Source organism: Notolepis coatsorum (assembly GCF_963971535.1).
Source record: "Notolepis coatsorum genome assembly, chromosome: 11".
NCBI lineage: Eukaryota > Metazoa > Chordata > Actinopteri > Aulopiformes > Paralepididae > Notolepis > Notolepis coatsorum.
In genome coordinates, this window is record NC_140175.1 from 114,941,546 (window position 1) to 114,960,459 (window position 18,914).

Consider the following 18,914-nt stretch of genomic DNA (forward strand, 5'->3'; position numbering starts at 1 on the left):
TCAAAGATAAAAGAATTAAATTGATATTCTCATTTGGTTCATTACAATTTTCTCAAGCCTAGTAACAGACACAGTATTTCTGACGCCTGTACGTTAATGCCAAGCAAGCAGTGCAAAAATGCTTCCGCATTCGTCACCGCACGCTAGTGCGGTAAAGCGCCCTTCTTTTCAGACAAATGCTACCGTGCGTGCACCGGCGGCGGCGTGCTCGCTCAGGTGCGTGCGTGCGCCGGCGTGCTCGCGCGAGGTGCCCGCGCATGCGACACGAGCGGAGCTCAATATATATAAGTCACCGCCCCTTATTCAGTATCCAACAAATAGCTCAATTGGCTAGGACACATGGCTGTGGATCCTATGGCTTGTTTGCTGGCGAGTTCGAATCCCATCGAAAATATTTTTTAACGTGATTTTTTTTAACGTGTATTCTTTCGCCGATTAAGGTTAGGCATTGTTTCGGAGTTGGTTAAGGTTAGAACGGTTAAGTTTAGGCGCTGTTAAGGAGCTGGTTAAGGTTAGAGTTTGTCAAAGAGAATGGCAATATAATTTCTATGGTTAAGGTTAAGGTTAGGCATTGTTTCGGAGTTGGTTAAGGTTAGAACGGTTAAGTTTAGGCGCTGTTAAGGAGCTGGTTAAGGTTAGAGTTTGTCAAAGAGAATGGCAATAGACAGCCTATTTCCGCGAAAATGAAAGGCGCATTACTGCATGCCACTACGGTAAATTTTTGCACTGCTTGCTTGGCATAAAGCTACACGCATTTCTGACACTGGGAATACATTCCCTGAGATCCATAGATGTCCCTAGAATCAGATACCAAGAACATGCAAATGGACATTCATCTCTATGTGGGGGAATGGTAGTCCAATAAACAGTAAAGTAGCAACGGAGAATGAGACACTTGTTTTAAATTAAACCATTATTTAATTTTTCTGCCTAGGTTACGTCTCTAAACTCTTACCGACATAAAGAAATCACTTCCTGTTCCTTATATTATGGGGAGAGGGGGAGGGGTTAATAGGTTAAACCCACCAGCCCTGCAGCAGCTAGCTACCAGCATCTACCCACCAGCCCTGCAGCAGCTAGCTACCAGCATCTACCCACCAGCCCTGCAGCAGCTAGCTACCAGCAGCTACCCACCAGCCCTGCAGCAGCTAGCTACCAGCAGCTACCCACCAGCCCTGCAGCAGCTAGCTACCAGCATCTACCCACCAGCCCTGCAGCAGCTAGCTACCAGCATCTACCCACCAGCCCTGCAGCAGCTAGCTACCAGCAGTTACCCACCAGCCCTGCAGCAGCTTGCTACCAGCATCTACCCACCAGCCCTGCAGCAGCTAGCTACCAGCATCTACCCACCAGCCCTGCAGCAGCTAGCTACCAGCAGCTACCCACCAGCCCTGCAGCAGCTAGCTACCAGCAGCTACCCACCAGCCCTGCAGCAGCTAGCTACCAGCATCTACCCACCAGCCCTGCAGCAGCTAGCTACCAGCAGCTACCCACCAGCCCTGCAGCAGCTAGCTACCAACAGCTACTCACCAGCCCTGCAGCAGCTAGCTACCAGCAGCTACCCACCAGCCCTGCAGCAGCTAGCTACCAGTATCTACCCACTAGCCCTGCAGCAGCTAGCTACCAGCATCTACCCACCAGCCCTGCAGCAGCTAGCTACCAGCAGCTACCCACCAGCCCTGCAGCAGCTAGCTACCAGCAGCTACCCACCAGCCCTGCAGCAGCTAGCTACCAGCATCTACCCACCAGCCCAGTGCAACAGCTAGCTACCAGCAGTTACCCACCAGCCCTGCAGCAGCTAGCTACCAGCATCTACCCACCAGCCCTGCAGCAGCTAGCTACCAGCATCTACCCACCAGCCCTGCAGCAGCTAGCTACCAGCATCTACCCACCAGCCCAGTGCAGCAGCTAGCTATCAGCAGCTACCCACCAGCCCTGCAGCAGCTAGCTACCAGCAGCTACCCACCAGCCCTGCAGCAGCTAGCTACCAGCATCTACCCGAGGGAACCTGTGTCTAGCCTGTTGGTCTCCTGCCTGCCTGCCTGCTTACTACCAGTCTGGGTCAGCCTTCCTCGGACTGCTTCACTGCCTCGGTCCTGTGGACTGCAAGGTAGGGCACTATGCCTACCTCACCTCCCAGATGCGATGGATGCCTCCGCCTGACCCAGAAAGTGTCCATGCTGGAAGGAAGAATATCCATGCTCTACAGTATCAAGGAAGATGGGCACCTCTTGGACTCTTTGTTTGAGGCATCAAAAATCTGTCGACATGACCTGAGTGACTCAATTATCCCTGAGAAACCAGGCCCTGAGGAACCAGCCCCAGGAGACGCAGATCCGACCACCTCAGCTCCACCCCCTGCAGGTGCTGATTCATCTGACCCAGAGGTTGTTCTGGGTTGTGTAGCTGGTACCTCAGTTATGGAGGAGTTGGGTAAGACAGTACTGTACACACAGCCTGAAGAGCGATGGACCAGAGAGGGAGCTAAGTCCAAGCGGCCCCCCACAAGCTCCACCCCGGACCCATGGTCTTTGGCTGGTCGGGGCCATCCCCGGGGAAACCGCATCCCCCATGTTCACCAGTCTGCCCCTCCGGTATTCACTGCCAATCCCTTCTCTGTCCTGGATGATGACTTCCCCTCGATCACCTCGGCCGTTGCCCAGTAAAAATAGTGAGCAACGTCATCTGTTAAGATTAGCAGTTAAAAAACACTCTGGTCGTTCTTTCTCTCCCAAGTCAGCTGAGACCCTACAGCCAGTTTTGCCACGACCATCCGGTCCCCCAAGGCCTCGCCTGGCCTCAAAACTGTCCCTGTCTCCACCAGTGACAATCATAATAGGCGACTCGATAATCAGACGCGTCTCAGTAAAAAATGCAGACACTGTGGTTTTTCCAGGTGCCACAGTGGCGGTCATCACGGATAAAATCCAAGAGGTTATGACATCCTTCCCCGCTGCTGATTCGGTCATAGTGCACGCAGGTACAAATGGCGTTAGGAAACAGCAGTCTGAGCTGTTAAAGCATGATTTTATCCAGCTGTTTGGTGTACTGAAACATCTTCACTACAGCGTCAGTATCTCTGGCCCCACCCCCTCTCCTGGCCGTGGCCTCGGCCGCTTCATCAGACTGCTAAGCCTAAACACCTGGCTCCAGTCCGCTTGTCGTACCCACAACGTGAACTTTATAAATAACTTTGACCTCTTCTGGCAGCGTAACAATCTCTTTGCAGTAGATGGTCTCTATTTAAACTTTGCAGGCGCCCGAGCACTTTCCTCCAACCTATCCTACAGCATCCATCACTGTTCTCCTCCCTCCACCTATGTCTCACAGCAGACCCAGACTGTGGCACTACTCGCCCACGCTCTGCCTGGTGCTGACAGGTCCCTCAACCATTGACGTCCCCCTGATCCCAGCCCCTACCACAATAGTTCCTCCATGTACTATAGTATTGCAATTGGGCTAGGATCACATAATAATAGTGTCACAAACACCCCTGTCAGAATTAGTAGGCCCACTAAATGGAAAAAGAGAGGAAAGAAGCCTAGAAGAAGTCTTCAGGCCGAAAGGACTTCACTTTATGTCTTCACCTGGTCATTGTTGAGCATCCCACTGTGAGTCCTGCTGATCACTACTCCCCCAATACTCCCACAGTAGTTAATATTACCCCCCCTCCCTCCTCTTCAGGCCTACCAATTTTCGAACTTGGACCTCATACAGTAAATAATATCCCGGTTTTAATCACCGTTGTCCCACTATACCTGGTTATAGACATCGGTCTGTTGACCACAGTGTGCTGGCTAGTCTAGCCAGACCGGCTAACGTGAGTACTCAAGCTGATAAAAACATTATCATTGGGCTTTTTAACACACGATCGCTTACTGAGAAAGGTCTGCTACTACAGGGTCTGCTGACCGATCGTAAATTGGATTTCTTGTGTCTGACTGAAACTTGGCAGATACCTAATGACTTTCACAACTTAATGAGACTACTCCGCATGGGTATGTTTACATCTGTCAACCCCACCCCTCCGATAAGCGAGGAGGTGGTCTTGCGATAATCTACAATGAGAAGTGGCAAGTGTCCTCATTAATAAATAAATAAAATAATTTAGGACCTGCTCAGATGTCATCAATCGGCACACATGCGATGCATGCATGCAATTCGTATCTGCGATTAACCCATCCCGTCGTCCTTCCCCCCCAAGGGCAGCCGGGAGCAGACAGGCGTCAACGTGAGCCGCGCCAGGGGACCAATCCAAGTGCTCCTGTCCGTCTTCGTCAAGGACGCCACAGCGAAAGCGATCTATTGTTGTGCATGTTTTTCCATTGGGTTTATCTTATCGGGGGGGAAACCCTTGCGAGCACGGGGAGAACATGCAAACTCCACACAGAAAGGCCTGGGAGATACCTCACCTGGGTAACTGGCATCATGGAAACCTGGTCCCCAAGCGGGAATCGAACCCTGGACCTTCTTGCTGTGAGGCGACAGTGTTAACCACTACACCACCGTGCCGACAGTTCCTGTGTACAAGTCATTTGAATGCATTGCTATTCAAATTCATGGTCCAACGCCTACCATTCTAGTGACTGTCTACAGACCACCAATTCCAAATAGAGATTTTATAGATGAACTCTGTCTTTTTAGCTTCACTAAACTTACTGTCTCCTAATATTTTACTGCTGGGGGATTTTAATGTTCATATGGACAATATAAACAATTCTACTACCAAGGAGCTCACATCTTCCCTGGACAGCTGTGGATTTCAACAATATGTTGATTTCCCTACTCACTCCAAAGGACACACTTTGGACTTAGTGTGCTGCTCTGGTGTCACAGCCCAAAACTGTACTGCGTCTGACCTGCCCATCTCTGATCACAAGTTCATATCTTTTAATGTCATCCTGAAGACACACAAAACAAACGTGTCACGTTCCATCTCTTTCAGGAATATTAGGAACATCGATGTACCTGCTCTAACCAGTGAACTTATTAATAACCTTTCCTGTCATGACAATGAATCAACCTGTGATGAACTGGTCTCAATGTACAACAATGGACTACAGCCCATTGGGGGTCAAGGACTACAGCCCCCTCAGCATCGACGGGGCACCGGTTGAGAGAGTCAACAGCTTTAAGTACCTCGGAGCCTACATATCCGAGGACTTGACATGGACCACACACATTGACAGTGTTGTGAAGAAGGCACGACAACGCCTCTACTTCCTCAGGCGCCTAAGGAAGTTCCAAGTCAGCCAGAAGATCCTTAAGAACTTCTACTCATGTACAATAGAGAGCATCTTGACCGGCAACATCACCTCCTGGTTTGGGAATAGCACTGCACAAGACCGAAGCAGACTACAAAGAGTGACACGTTCAGCCGAACGCACAATTGGAGGGGGGCTCCCCACCCTCCAGAACATTTACTACAAGCGTTGCAAGGGCAAGGCTAAGAGAATCATTAAAGACTCCAGTCACCCGAACAACTGCCTCTTTGAACTGCTGCGGTCAGGCAAGCGATACCGGAGTCTCAAGGCGAGCACAGAAAGACTCAGAAGAAGCTTCTATCCCCAGGCCATCAGGCTGCTAAACGAACAATGAATGAACACTACACAACAACAACCACCAAACGCACATAGCACACACATCCACACGCACACACTCACTTTAAACAAACACACTGTAGCACCCACTCCACACACTTTATAGCACACACCCACTTTAAACAAACACACTGTAGCACCCACTCCCCACACTTTATATTTATGGATGAAGGATTGCACTACAACTCGTACACCTTACTGTAAATTGTACCTAAAATTGTACCTCATCCCATTTCTGCTTTGCACTAGATAGTACTGTACATTAGTACACTGCATAGTATTGTGTATTGTATATTATATGGTAACTCAGAACATTGTACATATGTCTATACCGAACACTGTGACCTCATTTTTCTTCTTCTAAATTCATGTTATTTGATACTATCTTGTCTAGCACAGTCTCTGGAGCGTAACAGTAAGAAGCATTTTGTATGAAAGTATTCTGTACTTCTGTATGACAACTATTAAAGAACTTGAACTTGACTCCATAACCTCTTAGACACGTTTGCTCCACTTAAAACATGGACTGTTTCCTTTCCTCGCTCTGCACCCTGGTTTACACCTGAGCTACGCTGCTCAAAGCCAAAGGCCGCCGCCTAGAGCGCCTCCAGACTAAGACTGGTCTTACTGTCCATAAAGAAATGTACTTTAACCACATACTCCACTATAAGGAAGCTCTCTCCAAAGCTAAGAGTACTCACTGTGCCAGTGTAATTACCTCAGGCGCAGGAAGCACTCAAGCCCTGTTTTCCACTGTTAAATCTATCTTACAGCCTCCTGACACTCTCACTCCACTAATGCACTCTGTTTCTCAATGCAATTTGTTCATGGACTTTTTCAATGCTAAAATCGCAAAAATACATCAGCAACTGTCTTCCTCATCTAATGTCACCTACAGTTCACCATGTTCCTTCCCTGATGCTCCCATTCTCTCTCTCTAGTTTTCTACTCCCATCTGTTAGTGACATATCAGACCTCATCCGAAAAGCTAAATCTTCTACATGTCAGTTAGACCCCCTTCCCACCCACCTAGTTAAAGCCTGCCTACCATCCTCGTCTTCTAAAATAACTGCCATCATCCACTCCTCCCTGACTTCTGGTCTTGTTCCCTCTGCCCTCAAAACAGCCGCTATTACTCCCATATTGAAGAAACCTGGTGCAGAGCCCAATATCCTAAATAATTTCCGGCCTATTTCAAATCTTCCATTTCTTTCCAAAATACTGGAAAAAAACGGTGGCAGCCCAGGTTCACACTCACCTCTCCAGCAACAATCTGTTTGAGCAATTTCAACCTGGTTTTGGATCTCTCCATAGCACTGAAACAGCCCTAGTTAAAATCACAAACGACTTACTAGTGGCTGCCGATTCTGGTCTCCTCACTATACTTATACTTCTGGATCTCTCTGCAGCATTTGACACCATTTCACATTCCATTCTTTTAGACAGACTAACCTCCATTGGCATCACTGGCACCCCTCTTCACTGGTTCAACTCATACCTCACAGGCCGCACTCAATATGTACAACTGAAAGATGTTAAATCACACTCCACTTCAGTTACCACCGGTGTCCCCCAGGGTTCTGTTCTGGGCCCTCTTCTTTTTCTAATCTATCTCCTACCCCTTGGCAACATCTTCAGAACATCTGCTCTACAGTTTCACTGCTACGCGGATGACACCTCTCTATTTTTCCACCAAACCTGACTCTGCACTCCCCACCACCTCCCTTACTGAATGCTTAAAGGAAATTAATTTATGGTTCACACTCAACTACCTAAAACTAAACAATGATAAAACCGAGGTACTCCTCATTGGTTCCAAATCCACCATAGCCAAATCCGACAGTTTCCCCTCACCATTAACTGTACAGTCTTCCCCTCCCCTCAGGTTAAGAGTTTGGGTGTCATCCTCGATAGCACACTGTCATTCAAATCCCACATAAATAACATCACACGGTCCGCTTACTTCCACCTACGCAACATTAATGGTCTCCGCCCCTCACTCACACCCACCAGCACCGCTACTCTTGTTCACGCCCTGCTCACATCCCGCCTGGATTACTGTAACTCCCTCCTCATTGGTCTCCCACACAAGTACCTCCATAAACTCCAACTGGTCCAAAACTCAGCCTCCCGAATTATCACCAGAACTCCCTCCACCAACCACATCACTCCTGTTCTCCACCAACTCCACTGGCTGCCTGTCAAGTCCCGCACTGACTACAAAGTATTACTACTCACTTTCAAGGCCCTCCATAACCTAGCCCCTCCTTATCTCACAGAACTTCTCCAGTCCTACACTCCCTCTCGGTCACTCAGATCCTCCTCTTCCTTCCAACTTGTCACTCCCCCTTCCTGTCTGACTACCATGGGATCCAGAACCTTCTCACGCTGCGCCCCCCTGCCTCTGGAATTCCCCCACAAGACATCCGTGAAATAGATAACCTCCCCACCTTTGTTTCCCATCTCAAAACACATCTGTTCATTCTGGCATATTCACTTTCATTTTAAGTTTATTACAACTGCTCCCCTATGTAACTCTGTAATACTGTGTTTTTACTGTGTGAAATTGTATTTGTTTTTAACCCTGTACTGCGACCTTGGGTGCTCAGAAATTAGATTAGTGTAAATATTTCAATTCAATAATGTAAATGAGAATAAATTAATATAAAATCTTCATGAACACAAAATCACTATTCTGGCTGCTACATTTCCAATCCCTAATTGTTACCGTGGAACAATTATCAATGAATGATAATATTGCAGCCACAATCTACAACATTATTGATACATACAACATAATATATACAGTAATAACATTATGGAAGTCCATTTGTTTTTAAATTGAAGTCCAGGTCCAATGTGATGTGTCCGTCTTTCAACATTGAACACTGAAGTCTTCCTAGGGATCAGAGCTTCAAGCACGTGACCCACCAGTTCTGTGGTGAAACAGGCTCTGAGGTTTTGTCAGATGCTCTCTGGCGCCACCAGTTATTGAAGGAATACACTGTTGCTGTCACACCTCAGTCTTCTGACTGCTACCTTGAACTACTTATGAGCGAAGCCCACTAGGGCACGACATATCTGCAGTAGAGATGTCCGCTGTCACTCCAATACAATGGAGCTAAATGGCACCGGGTTTGTGCCAAAATAATACATTTGAAAAACTCAACATTAATGTCTATAGAGCTTTTTATTTAATTTAGCAACTATTTTCTGTAGAGTATTCTACTTTTAACTTAAGTAAAATATCATGTCCTAATGGCTACACAGCATTTTAAATTATAACACTCACAATGAAAGAGTCAAAACAAGCATGAGATATATTTTATTGACTAAATCAAAAAGGAGGTACAGAATATTTGTGTTTGATATGAATGAAGATAAAGGGAAATCAGTCACAAAACAAAAACAAGTCCTAAGGATTCCTATTGTGTATACTGCTTAGTATAAGTACATGGGGTTCCTGTTGTGTATACTACTTAGTATAAGTACATGGGGTTCCTATTGGGTATACTACTTAGTATAAGTACATGGGATTCCTATTGTGTATACTACTTAGTATAAGTACATGGGGTTCCTATTGTGTATACTACTTAGTATAAGTACATGGGGTTCCTGTTGAGTATACTACTTAGTATAAGTACATGGGGTTCCTATAGAGTATACTACTTAATATAAGTACATGGGGTTCCTATTGAGTATACTACTTAGTATGAGTACATGGGGTTCCTATGGGGTTCCTGTTGAGTATACTACTTAGTATGGGAACAGAATGTTTGGGCGGCACGGTGGTGTAGTGGTTAACACTGTCGCCTCACAGCTAGAAGGTCCTGGGTTCGATTCCCGCTTGGGGACCAGGTTGCCAGGTACCCAGTTGGGGTATCTCCCGGGCCTTTCTGTGTGGAGTTTGCATGTTCTCCCCGTGCTCGCAAGGGTTTCCCCTCCAGATAAGATAAACCCAAAGGAAAAACATGCAGAACAGATCGCTAACGCTGTCGTGTCCCTGACGAAGATGGACAGGAGCACTTGGATTGGTCCCCGGGCGCGGCCCACGCCACAGCCCATGTCTGCTCCCGGCTGCCCTTGGGGGGGAAGGACGACGGGATGGGAAAAGTGCAGAGAGACATTTCATCAGTGCATGTGTGTGAGTGTTCCCGTGTGTCGCCCATCTCGCATGTGTGTGTGTTCTTCTTCTAAAAAAGTACATGGGGGTTCTATTTAATATACTGAAAACTGTGTTTGGGGACCTGTTCTCTTTATTCTTTTCAAGTCTACTCTCAGCTTAAACGGAACAACTAAATGGTTTCTTTCCAGTATGCGTTCTAGTGTGTTTCTTCATATTTGTTTGCCGACTGAACCCTTTCCCACAAACTGAACAGCTAAATGGTTTCTCTCCAGTATGAGTTATCATGTGTCTCTTCATATTTGTTTGCTGACTGAAACCTTTCCCACAAACTGAACAGCTAAATCGTTTCTCTCCAGTATGTGTTCTCATGTGTGTCTTCAGATTTGTTTGCCCTTTCGCACAAACTGAACAACTAAATGGTTTCTCTCCAGTATGTGTTCGCATGTGACTCTTCAGATGTCCTTGGTGATTGAACCCTTTCCCACAAACTGAACAGCTAAATGGTTTCTCTCCAGTGTGAGTTATCATGTGTGTCTTCAGATATCCCTTCATACTGAACCCTTTCCCACAAACTGAACAACTAAATGGTTTCTCTCCAGTATGTGTTCTCATGTGTCTCTTCAGATGTCCTTGGTGATTGAACACTTTCCCACAAACTGAACAAACAAAAGGTTTCTCTCCAGTATGGGTTCTCATGTGTGTCTTCAGATGTCCCTTTGTACTGATTCCTTTCCCACAAACTGAACAACTAAATAGTTTCTCTCCAGTATGTGTTATCATGTGTGTCTTCAGATTTGTTTGCAGACTGAACCCTTTCCCACAAACTGAACAGCTAAATGGTTTCTCTCCAGTATGTGTTCTCATGTGTCTCTTCAGATGTACCTTTGTACCGATTCCTTTCCCACAAACTGAACAACTAAATGGTTTCTCTCCAGTATGTGTCATCATGTGTGTCTTCAGATGTCCCTTCAAACTGAAACCTTTCCCACAAACTGAACAAACAAAAGGTTTCTCTCCAGTATGTGTTATCATGTGTGTCTTCAGATATCCCTTCCTACTGAACCCTTTCCCACAGACTGAACAACCAATTGGTTTCACTCCGGTATGATTTTTTATGTGTATCTTCAGATCTCTCTTCTTGCTGAACCCAGGCCTGTTAGACAACGTTTGTATTTTCTGTGTCTTCTTTTGTTTTAGTGCCATCAAACCTGGACCTCCACTCTCCTTCCATTTATCACTATCATCAGTCTCAGCTCCAGAACTGTCATCATCACCGTCATCAGTCTCACCCCCAGAACGGTCATCATCACTGTCATCAGTCTCAGTTAGAGAACAGTCTGAAGAGAGAGGCTGGCTATCTCTAGTTGGTTCTAAATCGCCAGCTGGATCTAAGTTACTGGCTAGTTCTGCTACTCCACAGTCCTCTCCTTCAGGTTCTGTTTTCATGTGTTCAGTTGAGGTGCTGGGTAAAGAGTATGCATCTCTGTTTTTCTCCCTTTGGGTTTGAAGAGGCTGGAAGGACAGAGCGTTCTCTTGACCATCTTCACATTTCACTGGGTCTACTGTGATCTTGGAGAGATCAGCTTCTTCCAGCCCTTGATCTTGTTCATCTTTAATCTGCTCTGGGTCCCGGTTCTGGCTGAGTTGTGAGGACAGAGTGTTCTCACCTTCATTTTCACATTTCATAGGTTGTAAGGTCATCTTGGAGCCATCAGCCTCCTCTAGATCTTGACACAGTTCCTCCTGTTCCTCTTTAATCTGGAGGGGCTCTGGGTCCTGGGTTTGGCTGAGCTGTGAGGACTGAGGTTTCTCTTCATCATGTTCACTCTTCACAGAGACAAGAAGCTCCTCTCCCTCCTGACTGATCCAGAGTTCCTCCTGTTCCTCTTTCATCTGTAGGAGCTCTGGCTCCTCCTGGACCAGACTGGGGCTCCTCTCCTGCTGCTCAGGGGGAACCTCCTCTTCACAGATAAACAGCTGTAAGGCCATGGAGTCTAGAAAGAAGGGCATACAATCATTTAAATGTAATTTGTTGTAACCATTGGTTTTGAAAGTAACAAAGGGACAGGTCACTATTTCACACTACTCTCTTAACAGGAAAGTAACAACACGCTGAACCAATATATAGGGATGCACAGATCCTATACCCAATACGACTATCAGGCTGATACTAGCTACATGTGATCAGTATCGACTACAGGTGGTCTGATCCATTACCACGTTGTCATAAAGCATCCTCCTCCACTAACATCCCAGCAGCAGTGCATGGTGGAGAGGAAGAAGGACAATGTTCCTGCTGATTCTGCTTGATGAGATGTTGGACAAAGGTTTGGAGTTTTTATTATATAAGGCTATAAAATAACAAGTGGACATGTTCTTCAAGTGGACATTCAGAACGCAGCGGCCCGCCTGATCTCAAATAGAGATGTTCCGATACCATTTTTTCCTTCCCGACCCGATTCCGATACCTAAGCTTTGGGTATCGGCCGATACCGATACTGATCAGATACCAGTGCATACAAAAAAAATAACTATCTCAATGAGTTCACCCACGGAAAGGTTGTTGGCACATTAGTTCCACACGGACATTATTCGTTGCTGCACTTGCTTCCACAAGGCTCAGTTTTTTTGTTGTGATTTTTGCACAATAAATATTCAACATTCTCTTTTGAGACTCTGCCTCAGACTCTCATCATTTGGCACTAAAAGCTAAACATTGTCACCGATATGGCTGTCCGCAACATGTCATTAATTGTGTACGCGAGGTGGTCGATCAGTGACGACGTTAACGTGAGCTAACGTTAGGTTAGCTAGCATGAGCTACCGGTAGATGGAAAGACTGTAACGTTATTGGTGAAAATGTGATTTAACTTGGAATACTCATTTGCCAACTTGCTGTACTTTGCTTGCAGGTCAGCAGCCATTATTGCTGGATTATGAATAGCCCCAACTTTAGCCAAGGTAACGTTAAAGCTAAAACTTTAACGTTAGTTAACGCTAGCTTTCGGTTAGCTGTTCAATGCTAATAACACCACCAAGTGAACCCATCAGAGCTCCCCGTCTACAGCGCTCTGTCGGGACGATGGCAACGTATCTGGAAAGTATCTGCTGTTAAAATGACAAAAGTTATTGCTTCATCTATTTGTGCAAGACACAGGCTTATTCAATTTAAGATTGTACATCGGCTACATATATCCAAACTCAAACTGTCAAAAATGTTCCCTGAGGTATGTTTATTTTGCAGCAATTCTTTGTCGTTGCCGCCATCTTTAGTGTTACATCCCCTCACACTCCAGTTCTCAGGCTGCAGCTGGTTTAAAAGCGAAAGTAAACCGGCTTCTCTGCTGGCTGTGGCTCCAGGGGAGTTGAACAGTTCTGGCTCTGCTAGTTTATTTTCTATCTTTTGGCGCTTTTTTGGTGGACAAACCACCGCACATGTGCACCGTGACTCGTGACTGGAGTCTAGTTCTGCTAGCACACATAGCCTACTGTGTACAGACGGTTTCAAACTGTATTTTAAATTAGAAAGCAAACAAAATAAATGGACAAGAGAAAAATAAATCTCAATTTGGTCAGTACAAGCAAAGCCATTACTTTAAGTTGCAGGCAAGAAAGACAAGTCTGTCCACTGTCTCTGGTTTGAAAACTGCCCTGTTGAAAAAAATAAAAAAATAAAAAACGATTTTTCGATTTTTTTTAATTTCGATATTCGATATCGATTATTAAAATATATCGCGATATTTATCGTTATAGTTATATCGCCCAGCCCTAATCAGATGTCATGCTAATATGTCATGTTCTACAGTAGGACTTACTACTGTGATACCCATTAAAACAGTAATTAGGATAATAGAAGCCTACTTTGCTGGAACGATTCATTTAAAACGTATACAGCGTGTGTGTGCATGTATTCTTTTGTGTGTTGGCTCTCGCGCTGACTCGCTACTACTCGTCTTCACAGCCCACTATGACACGCCCACTGATGATGTCACGGTTCGCGAGGAAAAACCAACTATTTTCCGGTGCCAGCTGAGCACCGATTTGTCACGTTCTGAACCAATTAATCCCGGTCTGAACGCGCCGGCCGGTGCGAGATTACGTTCGGGAACCGGCTCCAGCACGGAGCCTTGCTGGTGTAAAAGGGCTAACAGAGAGACGTAAAGGAGGGGACAGGGACTGCTTACTCTTACAGAGAGACGTAAAGGAGGGGACAGGGACTGCTTACTCTTACAGAGAGACATAGAGGAGGGGACAGGGACTGCTTACTCTTACAGAGAGAGACGTAATGGAGGGGACAGGGACTGCTTACTCTTACAGAGAGACATAGAGGAGGGGACAGGGACTGCTTACTCTTACAGAGAGAGACGTAAAGGAGGGGACAGGGACTGCGTACTCTTACAGAGAGAGACGTAAAGGAGGGGACAGGGACTAGTTACTCTTACAGAGAGAGACATAGAGGAGGGGACAGGGACTGCTTACTCTTACAGAGAGAGAGAGATGTAAAGGAGGGGACAGGGACTGCTTACTCTTACAGAGAGACGTAAAGGAGGGGACAGGGACTGATTACTCTTACAGAGAGACATAGAGGAGGGGACAGGGACTGCTTACTCTTACAGAGAGAGACGTAAAGGAGGGGACAGGGACTGCTTACTCTTACAGAGAGACGTAAAGGAGGGGACAGGGACTAGTTACTCTTACAGAGAGAGACATAGAGGAGGGGACAGGGACTGCTTACTCTCACAGAGAGACGTAAAGGAGGGGACAGGGACTGCTTACTCTTACAGAGAGAGACGTAAAGGAGGGGACAGGGACTGCTTACTCTTACAGAGAGAGACGTAAAGGAGGGGACAGGGACTGCTTACTCTTACAGAGAGAGACGTAAAGGAGGGGACAGGGACTGCTTACTCTTACAGATAGAGACATAAAGGAGGGGACAGGGACTGCTTACTCTTACAGAGAGACGTAAAGGAGGGGACAGGGACTGCTTACTCTTACAGAGAGAGACGTAAAGGAGGGGACAGGGACCGCTTACTCTCACAGAGAGAGACGTAAAGGAGGGGACAGGGACTGCTTACAGGCGTAGAGGAGGGAACAGGGACTGCTTACTCTTACAGAGAGAGACGTAAAGGAGGGGACAGGGACTGCTTACTCTTACAGAGAGAGACGTAAAGGAGGGGACAGGGACTGCTTACTCTTACAGAGAGAGAGACGTAAAGGAGGGGACAGGGACTGCTTACTCTCACAGAGAGAGACGTAAAGGAGGGGACAGGGACTAGTTACTCTTACAGAGAGAGACGTAAAGGAGGGGACAGGGACTAGTTACTCTCACAGAGAGAGACGTGAAGGAGGGGACAGGGACTAGTTACTCTTACAGAGAGAGACGTAAAGGAGGGGACAGGGACTGCTTACAGAGAGAGACGTAAAGGAGGGGACAGGGACTGCTTACTCTTACAGAAAGAGACGTAAAGGAGGGGACAGGGACTAGTTACTCTTACAGAGAGAGACGTAAAGGAGGGGACAGGGACTGCTTACTCTTACAGAGAGAGACGTAAAGGAGGGGACAGGGACTGCTTACTCTTACAGAGAGAGACGTAAAGGAGGGGACAGGGACTGCTTACAGACGTAAAGGAGGGGACAGGGACTGCTTACTCTTACAGAGAGAGACGTAAAGGAGGGGACAGGGACTGCTTACTCTTACAGAGAGAGACGTAAAGGAGGGGACAGGGACTGCTTACTCTTACAGAGAGACACGGTCTCATCAGAAAACGTAAATAAAGTACTTAATCGAATATATATATATATAAGTAATTTACATTACATTTTGTATCGGCAAAAGTAAAAAAAATTATTTAAAAGCATGATTGGAGAGTCAAACGAACAATGCTTGTCGTTGGGGGGCGAGTGCACTAGATCAAGCCACCCACCCTGATACAAACAGCAATAATATGATGATAGAAAGTTAAGGTAACTGTAACTGAGGGGTACAATTCCCTGACTGTATTACTAGATATGATACTTACTACCACTACCTTTGTACTTAATATTCGGCCACCCAGTACACGGCATAAATATATTATGATGAACACTGTCACGTAGATGAAACGGATCCAACACAAATGTACGAATTAGAAATAGGTCTTTATTTCTACACAGCGATGGTGTGTAGAGCAAGCACTTAATCAAATCAATCACATTTATGAATGGAATTAGTATGCACTTTTATGGCAAGAGTATTCGTCGGTATATCAATAGAGAATGTCCAATCTCTGAAGGCGCAGGTGGTACATATACGACCTGGAATAGTTTAAGGAATAACAGCAATGATACTTTAATGATTATATACTGGATACACTAGGGAGGGTTAATCCGGTCGCTTGTAAGCCGACAGGAGTAGGAAGGGGGGGGGGGGGGTAGAATCCGGCTGCCTCATCCGGCCAAGGGTATCCCAGGTGAACCCACTGTAGTGCCGTTCAATGCGCCGGCGATCCTTGGACCACAGATGAAAGCAGGTGGACTCTTTGTGGGCCGGCGTCATCCGGTCCACGGAGGAGAGACGTGAAGCGACCTCGTCTTGCAGAGCGTCTCCTCACCTTGCGTCCTCTCCAGGGGGGGGGGGTTCCGACACACGGCAGTGTCGGGGGTCTTTATCCATGGAATAATCAATGTAACAAAGCATAATCCGTGCCTGGGAAGGCGGGCTGTCGTCGGTAGAATAATCCGGTATACAGGTCCACTCGCTCGTCGGCTCTGGGGCTCCTCGGGTGCAGCTTCACGTGGGGGCAACCACCCTGGATAAGCAGCCAGTTCTCTGCCCGAAACGATGGGGTACTGACTACGGTAGTATTCTCACCGCACGAAGCACTATATATTAACAGACTATTATTAGCTTAATAGACTACGTCCAACTCGACGATATAGTGCCAAATATGACTATTCAAATATTAATATACACGATGTCTCAATACCGATGGTAGGCGAACTTGGCCTTACTCCCACACGTGGCGTCGCGGGGAGGCTTTACGTCTGTGACTCTATTGGAGGGTAAGAAACTGGACTGAAAAGGAAGTCCTACTTTAGTAGCGCAGTATATATACGCACTATGAACAAATAGTCCCATTAGTGGTGCGGTAGTCAGATTCCTACGCGGAACTAGGACTTGTTCGTACATGTGGAGCGGTACGTTTGAACTGGGTCTGAGGGGTATGGCAGCCTGGCACCAAGGTCTCGACCAATAGTAGAATGGAGACTATTATGGGATGTTCAGTAGGCTAGAATGGATATTCAATGCATATTGTACAAGGAATATACAAGGGATATCAGGGAATATTAGAGAATATACAAATACAATTAAATATATATATAAATAAATATATATATTCGGTTTAATCTGGCCCTTCACAACAGCCACCCCCTGATTGGTCCCAGACCTAATCAGTTAAACAGAGACAGATTAATCGCGTTGTCTATTTACACATAAGGGTTTGCTGTAGGGGTCAGTCAACTTCACAAAGTCATAGGGTTATAGGGTCATGGTCATCATCGATTGTGTCTGGGAGTCGGGGCAGTTCTATGAGCCTCGCCACGGGACGGGTGTAAGTGCGACCCTGGACGAGCACTTCAGCTGCTCGGACCTTGCCGTCGGCACCGGTGATCACTTTGCTTACGCGGCCGGCCGGCCACATAGCTCTGGGCAGTGATTGATCAATAATCATGACGACTGTTCCTTCTGTCAAATTGTCTCTCTGGGCTCGCTGCAGTAGAAGCAATTCTGCTTCCTCGTAGTTAGCTGCTGACATATCAGCGGGGGACTTGCACTCCGGGTGGTACCGCAGGAATGTTCTTTGTTGTGCACTCTCTATGGACGTGCAATCGTCTATGTTAGGGTCGGTGGAGGCTACGGTGCTCAATCCACAGAACACAGACTTCTTATTTTCCACCTCCTCTGGACTTGCTTCCCTCGGGATAGGCATGGGCCACTGTCCTTCCGGGAGTCTTAGGAATGCGGGGCCGTCACTGTAGACATTGCGACGGGTGAGGTCATCCAGGGGCATCCCCCGGGTGATGACGTCAGCTGGGTTCTGTTTTGTATCAACGTAGCGCCACTCTGTTTCTCCGGTTAACTCTTCGGTTAAGTCTTGAATCTCGGTGACTCTGACTCCCACGAAGACTTTGTACTTGCATGAGTCCGATTTGATCCAGGCGAGTACCGTCGTGGAATCTGACCACAGGATTGTTCTAGACACCGGTATGGTGAGCTCACGTTGGATGAGCGTGGCTAGGTGCGCTCCGGCTAGGGCTGCGCAGAGCTCTAGACGTGGGATAGATTGTTGCTTGCGTGGGGCTATTCTCAAGCGGGCGAGGACAAATGCTGTGTAGATCTCTCCCCCCTTCTCTTGGGCCCGCAAGTAGGCTACTGATCCGTATGCGACCTCTGAGGCGTCACTGAAGACGTGTAAGTCCATTTTACATGTCTCTGGCCTCACCGTGGGTGGGAAGTAGCTTCGGCGCATATTAACGCCTGGGAGTGAGTGGAGCTCCATCTCCCACTCTCTCCAGGTGGATGCAAGGTGTGCGGGAATGGGGTCGTCCCAGCCCTGGTCCTTGTCCCACAATGCTCGTACAATCATTTTTGCCCTGGTGGTGTACGGTAGAATACATCCTAGCGGGTCATATTGTCGGGCGAGTGTTGTGTACACACTCCGTCTGGTGGTCGGCGCCGCCGCCGGCCTTCCCTGCTCCGTAGTCAGGGGCTTGTGTCTGTAGTGAAGCGAATCTGTTTTGAATCGCCACACCAATCCCAGGGTCATCTCCTGGGCTTCTCCCGGGATTGTAGCCATCCAGGTCTCGCTGCTGGCTGCCTTGTCCTCGGAGGAGAGGCTGCGCAGTACTTGCGGATCGCTGCTGGCCCACTGCCTGAGATCAAAGCCGCCTTTGATCAATGAGGCGCGGGGTTTAATCAGGAGAGCCTCGGCTTCTTCTTGGGTTGAAAGGCTTTGTAGACAGTTGTCTACGTAGAAGCTGTTCTTTACGCTGTGTCGGACCTCTTCGTCCGCTGCTGGGTCCTCTGCTACATGTTTCTGTAGTGCAAATGTAGCACAGCAGGGGCTGCACGTCGTTCCGAAGGGGAGGACTTCCCATTGGTAGATGGCTGGGTGCTCATCTCCTGGCTTCTCTCTCCATAGGAACCG